Raw genomic sequence first — 6,511 nt, 5'->3', positions numbered from 1 at the left:
ATTATTGCAAGAGATGCACGAATTCGCGAGAAAACTACAAAATGAGACCCCTTTGTTGACTCAGAGGAGGAATCAAGAAAATGACCTATCGCACTGCACGAACCAAGAGGATAGATTCAATTGAAAACACTTGAAAAAGAAAAAAAAACAAGTTTAACACGTGGAAAATGGTAGGAGGCACAGATTCAAGATACATGGGTCTTGCTTCACACCAAGTTAACAGCCAAACGAAGAAGAGGGGCAACAGCTTCCAAAAGAATAGTGATACCCGTGTTCAGAGGATCAATCAACGTGGGAGAGCACTGCCATAGGATGAGGCGTAGCCGTAGCTGTTTCCATCTGGGAAGCTGGCCATGGGACTTTTTTCCTCAACCAAGTTATCCTCCTTCACAACATCAGTTGTCAGTGATTGTACTGGCGTAGCGGTTGAGTTTGTGCCAAATATCATCATCTGCCATGGATGCGGTGAAGAAGCACGCAGTCTCTCCAACACCGCGGTGACATCTCTCATGCTCGGCTGATCCTCGCCCTTCAAGATCAGACACCGCCCTACCACCACCGCTACTGCCTCAAGCTGCTCCAATCTCCCCTCGCTACGAATGCGAGGCTCAAGAACGTCCCTTATCCGATCGCTTCTGAAGCTCAGAGAAAGAAAGTAGCGAGGTTCTGCTCCCCTTTTGGCCTCTCCACGCTAAGCAGCGTCTGCCCTTTGAGCAATTTGGCTAAAACCACGCTGAAGCTGTACACATCACTTCTGTCAGTGAGCACCCCCGTCTAGAAGTACTCCGGGTCTAAGTACCCCATCGTCTCCTGTACCAGCGTCATAACCTGCCCTTTCCTACCCGGATTACCCTTGAGGCGCGAAAATCAGAGACTTTGGTGCTTTCACGTCGCGGTGAATGATGGGCTGGGCCGTTGCAGAGTGGAGGTGAGCGAGCGAGGCTGCAGTCTCCGCCGTGATGCGCAGGCAGGTTTTCCAAGAGAGAGACGCGCTGCGAGTGGGCTCGTGTAGATGGCGAGAAAGAGAGCCACTGGAGACGTACTCGTAGACGAGGAGAGGAACCTCCGTCTCGAGACAGCAACTGAGGATTTTCACCACGTTGGGGTGATCTATTTGCGAGAGGATCACCAGCTCATTGATGAACTGCTCCACTTGGGAAGTGTCCACGACCTTGGACCTCTTAATGGCCACGACCATATCTCTTGAGAGGATACCCTTGTAGACTGTTCCATAGCCACCCTTGCCTAAAATTTGTGCCTCGCTGTTACCTGTTGGTGGCCTTTTCCAGCTCGTTTGCCGTGAAGATTTTGGGTCCATTTCCACCGCCGCTGAAGGAGGAGATATTCTGGTGTAACATCATTCCCCGTTCTGTTTGAACCACTTCTCTCTCAGCAGTATCAACCTCCTCTTCGTCATTGTCCAGTATGCCCAAGACGCAATAGCAATCAGGAAAGCAAACCTCAGCCCGATACCTGTTCAGTATTTTAATAACGACTCAAGATAACTACAGATTTTGGGATTGGCGCTTGATGATTTGCTCAGGCACGTACCGAGAATAATCCGCAGCAGTGGAAACTTTCGCTCGTTGATGCACCCTTTCCCGGTCTTCTTCTCGTCGCCGGTTCTGCCTTTGGGGCAATAACAGGCGTACGCCCTGGGGAGATTCTGGTAATGATCGGAGCAGGGATTTGTCGAAGGATCCGCGCATTCTTGGATATCTTCGAGACTTCAACGATTAAAAAACCCGGAAAAAGAATCTACTCAAGGCAAGGAAAAAGGCGACGCCTTTATCAACTACAATCCCGTACCTTGGCAGCCACTCTCGAGATAAGGGTTTCCTTGGTATCCGATGTTGCAGCGGCAAAGATAGCCTTGCCCCTCCATAGCATTGACGCATAAGGTGTTAGGGCCACAGCCATAGTCCAAAGATAACAATGCATTGGCACACGACTTAGAACCTATGGCCCAGTTAAGCGCCGCCGGGACACTGCTCTTCATCTCAAAGCTACGAAGATCCATCACTTCAAAGGTGAAGTTTTCTTGGTCTTCCAAAAAGGAGAAGCTACAAGGCGCGAAAGTAAAGGTCCCTGTGTGATTTCTTAGAGCCCCAACAGAGATGCTCAGCTTCTGTAATCCGCCAGGAATTATTGTCTAGCAGCAGCCCATGCCTTGGCATGTGCCGTTGGGGACGGAGGCAAGGCTACTACAAAAAGCCATACACCCAGTGGAATAGGCGAATAAGAGAACAATCCCTTTGAAACCAAAGGTCACGGTGTCACATCCGAGGGCAGTCAGCTTGTTCCTGTTCGACGATAGCATATAGGGCGTTCCGCTTACGTCGATGATGATACTCAAGGATAACATGCTTGGGTTTAATGGGTTGTAACAGTTTCGAGAAATCGGCCCTTGCACCACAAGATGAGACTCTTCTATCCTAGATACTTGGACTATACTGTTCCTGCTGAGGATTAGCATCGGCGGGGAGGACGAGCTATTGCATACTAAACCAAAGCCTGGTTTGTGGCAGCCGGGTCAGATTCCAAAAGGGTAAGGGATGGCGATATCACCGCATCTATCTGGCCATCCTGGTAGAGAGATTTGCGCAGCGGTTGAAGAGAGCAGAAAGAGAGTGAGAAGGAGAAGCCAGAGAGGGTCTTCCATGGTGGGTGCTTCCCCTCTCCCCCTCTTGTCCCCCCCTTTTCTATTGCATTCCTTCTCTCTGACTTGATCTGAAGAAAATGGATAGTTGACTGTGTGAATGCGTGTGATTGGGAGAGGCCGGAGAAGATGATGTATCGATGTGCCTCTTAATTTAAGTAATGAAAGTTCCACGATCCTACGTTCTTTTCAAGAACGTACCGCATAGTAGAAAGGAATTATATTTTGGATTTTTTCGTGAGGATTAGATCTACAGATGGATCTCTCCCATCCTCCGTCTCCATCTTTCTCCATCTTGCTGGCGATATTTTTTCTCCCATCTGGCTGCGGATAATGTTCGGGATGTGTCAACACCCCCCATCTCCTGCCATTTTGTTAGGAAAGGCCCATCTGATGGCTCATTTCTTTTGTTATTTAAAGGGGTATCAGTAGGGAAGGACACGGTTTCACCGCAATTTGGTAAGAGCGGACTGAACCGGACCATCGGTCAGCATTTTTAGGGCGCACGAACCGGACCAAACACCGGCCCTCTATCCGCTATAGCTCTCTCGCTCACCCTCACTCACTTTCTTCCTCTTTCTCGTTCTGTCTCTCTCTTGTCGTCGTTCCCTCTCTCTCATCATCTCTACCTCTCTCCCGGTCGTTTTCTCTCTCTCGTCTTCTCTCCTCCTCTCCTGCTCGTTCTCTCGCCCTCTCTCCAGCTCGTTCTCTCCCCTCTCTCCCCTCTCTCTTTCTCGTTCTATCTGTCTCTCGCCCCCTCTCTCTTTGTCGTTATCTATGTCTCTCGCCCCCTCTCTCTTTCTCATTCTTTCTATCTCTCTCCCCCTCTCTCTTTGTCTCTCGCCCCTCTCTTTCCCGCTCTCTTTCTCATTCTCCCTCTTCTTCGCTCTACCTCCCTCCCTCTTTCTCGGCCTCTTCCCCCGTCTCTCTCTCTCTCTCTTTCTATTTCTATCTCTCATCCTCTCTCCCTCTCTCCCGCTACTTCTCTTGCCCTCTCTCCATGTCTCTCTCTCCCTCTCTTCTGCTACTTCTCTAGCACTCTCTTCTGCTCGTTCTCTCCCCCTCTCTCCCTGTCTCTCTCTCCCTCGTTCGCTCTCCCTCCCTCCTTCCATATCACCCTCTCTCCCCCTCTCACTCTCTTCCTCTCATTTTTTCCCTCTATCTCTCTCTCGCTCTCCCATTCCTCATCTCTCACCGGCTCTCCCTCTCCTTTCTCACTCTCTCTCACCCTCTCGCCCTCTCTTTCACCCTCTCTCCTTTTCCTCTTCTCTTACCCTCACTTTCTATCTGCAACCTCTCTCCCGCTTTCAGTCTCCTCTCTTCCTACTATTCTCTGTTCGCTCGCCCTCTCTTTTGCTCTCCTTCCCTCACTCCCCCAATCTATCTCTCATACTCTCTCCCTCTAGCTTTCTCCCTCTTGTGGGGTTTGACGTTGAATGGGTCCCACTGTTTTTTATTCCGGCTCACCAAATTTCAACTCCCGCTCTATGTTCCTTTCATAAAAGTAACACTCTTTGAACACTATTTTTCTTAGAACGAGGTCTTCTTCTTTTGGGGTTTTTTCCTTCTTCTTCCTTGTTCTCTCCCACCAAGACCTGTGCTGCCAAGGAGTGGTAGCTGGGATTATATCCCAACATTTGGTATCAGAGCTTGAAGTCTAGTCCAAGGAGGAATCAAGAGCAGATCCATGCCACGATGGTCTGGTGAATCTACCTCGTAAGGTGGTGGGATGTCTTCAGCAGAAGGTGAGTCTACTGGAACCTCTATCGTGATGGCCAGGTCTCTGGTCGATACTGGACATGGTTTCCCCGTTCTCTCCAAGCAGAACTATGCTCTATGGGCTATGAGAATGCAAGTTCTGTTGGAGGCGAATGGCTTATAGGAAGCTATAGAGGCAGAGACTGTAACGAAGAAGAAGGATCGACAAGCATTGTCAGTTATCTATGGCGCAATATCTGATAAGATATTGGCTCAGTTGGATAGGCAGCTGACAGCCAAGGAGACGTGGATGATGTTGAAGATGAAAAACTTGGGTGCTGCTTGTGTTCAGAAGGCTAGAATGAAAGCCCTCAAATGCTAGCTGGAGCTGCTCATCATGGGAGAAGATGAGCTTGTGTCTGATTTTGCAAGGAAGCTGTCCAAAGTTTTCGCTCAGCTAAGGACCATGGAAGAGAAGTTAGAAGAAGGAGATGTGGTGGCCAATCTACTCCGGCCTACTTCGGCGAAATTCAACTCTATTACATCCTCCATTGAGCAATTTGGAGAGATGGAGTCAATGGCATTGGAAGAAGCCGTGGGATCCCTCAAGATACATGAAGACAAGTTGAAGGATCGCCAATCAAGAAGAGAGGAGCAAGTTCTGTTAGCAAGAGCTATAAGAAAGGGCAAGAAGAAAGACGAAGACAAAAACTCCCGTGGCCGTGGATGTGGACTCGGTAAAGGAAGATGCCGTGGCCAAAGCAGTGATGGCAAAGGATAGAGCAAAGACGAGGACTACAGACCTCGAGATAAGTCAAAAATTAAATGTTACAATTGTCAAAAATTTGGGCATTTTGCTTCTGAATGCCGTAGTGACAAGAAAGAGGAGAAGGCAAATTTGGCCTTGCTGGTGACACTGACAGAGCCTCTGGATCATGCACTACTCTAGGGGAGCGAGGGAGATCCTCCGATGCCGGATATGTGGTACCTTGATATGGGGACTAGCAACCATATGACGGGCATGAGAAATCTGTTCTATCAGATAGAAGAAGCACACTTCGGCAGTGTTCGCTTTGGCGTTGGGTCGAAGGTGGATATTCAAGGCAAAGGAAGCATCATACTGCAGTGTCAAAGTGGAGGAGAAATGACGTTGAGTAATGTTCTCTTCATCCCTAATTACGCTCTAACATTTTGAGTATTGGGCAGCTTGATGAACAAGGCTGCAAGACTGTGATGGAGAGTGGTCATTTGATCATATACAATCAGCAAGGGAGATTGTTGGCTCGTGTAAAGAAGACCAATGGCCACTTATATCTGTTGAAGTTAAACACTATTAGAGGGTGTTTGGTTTCGGTTGATGATTCTGCCTGAGTATGGCATGAGCGCTATGGGTATCTCAACCACCAAGCATTGAAGTTGTTGGCTGATTGAGAGATGGTCGAAGGATTACCCTCTGTACCGTCTCCAGACCAGTTATGTCGAAGTTGCATAGTAGGCAAACATTCGAGAGCTCCATTTCCATCTTCATCAACATATAGAGTGAAGACACCACTTGAGTTGCTGCACGTTGACTTATGTTGTCTGGTCACTCCGTCAACATGGGGTGGCAATTCTTATTTTATGTTGATAGTTGATGATTTTAATCGACTCACTTATGTTGCCTTGCTGAAGAAGAAGTCTGAAGCTCTTGGCGCTTTCACAAAGTTTAAGGAGATCGCAGAAGGCGAGAAGAATATGAAGGTCAAAAGTTCTCAGAACTGATCAAAAAGGAGAGTTTGCTTCAACAGAGTTTTCGCTTATTGTGATAAGCATGGGATAAAGAGACACTTAACGGCTCTATATTCTCTGCAGCACAATGGTGTCGCTGAGAGAAGGAATCGGACAATTATGTCCATGGTGCAACCTATGTTGAATGGGAGAAGCCTTCCCAAAGAGCTATAGGGAGAGGCAGTGAGCACTGTCGTGTATCTCATGGACCGCGCTCCGACTAGAAGCCTAGAAGGAGCTACACCATATGAAGCTTGGACACGGTCAAAGCCTAATGTTGCACACCTTAGAGTTTTTGGGTGCCTAGCTCATGTGAAAGTGTTGGGGGGGCACTTGAACAAGTTGGATGACCGAAGCAAGCCTATGGTCTTCATCGGTTATGAAGTT

General features: G+C 48.4%; 1 pseudogene; it reads right to left on the bottom strand.

Moving 5' to 3' along the window:
- Nucleotides 1-214: 214 nt before the first annotated feature.
- On the bottom strand, nucleotides 215-2,476 carry LOC144711379 (wall-associated receptor kinase 2-like; annotated as a pseudogene).
- Nucleotides 2,477-6,511: the final 4,035 nt, after the last annotated feature.

The sequence above is a fragment of the Wolffia australiana genome, chromosome 13 (assembly GCF_029677425.1).
Source record: "Wolffia australiana isolate 7733 chromosome 13, ASM2967742v1".
Lineage (NCBI taxonomy): Eukaryota > Viridiplantae > Streptophyta > Magnoliopsida > Alismatales > Araceae > Wolffia > Wolffia australiana.
Note: the sequence above shows the minus strand (reverse complement) of the source record. Positions and strands in the feature narration are given on the sequence as shown.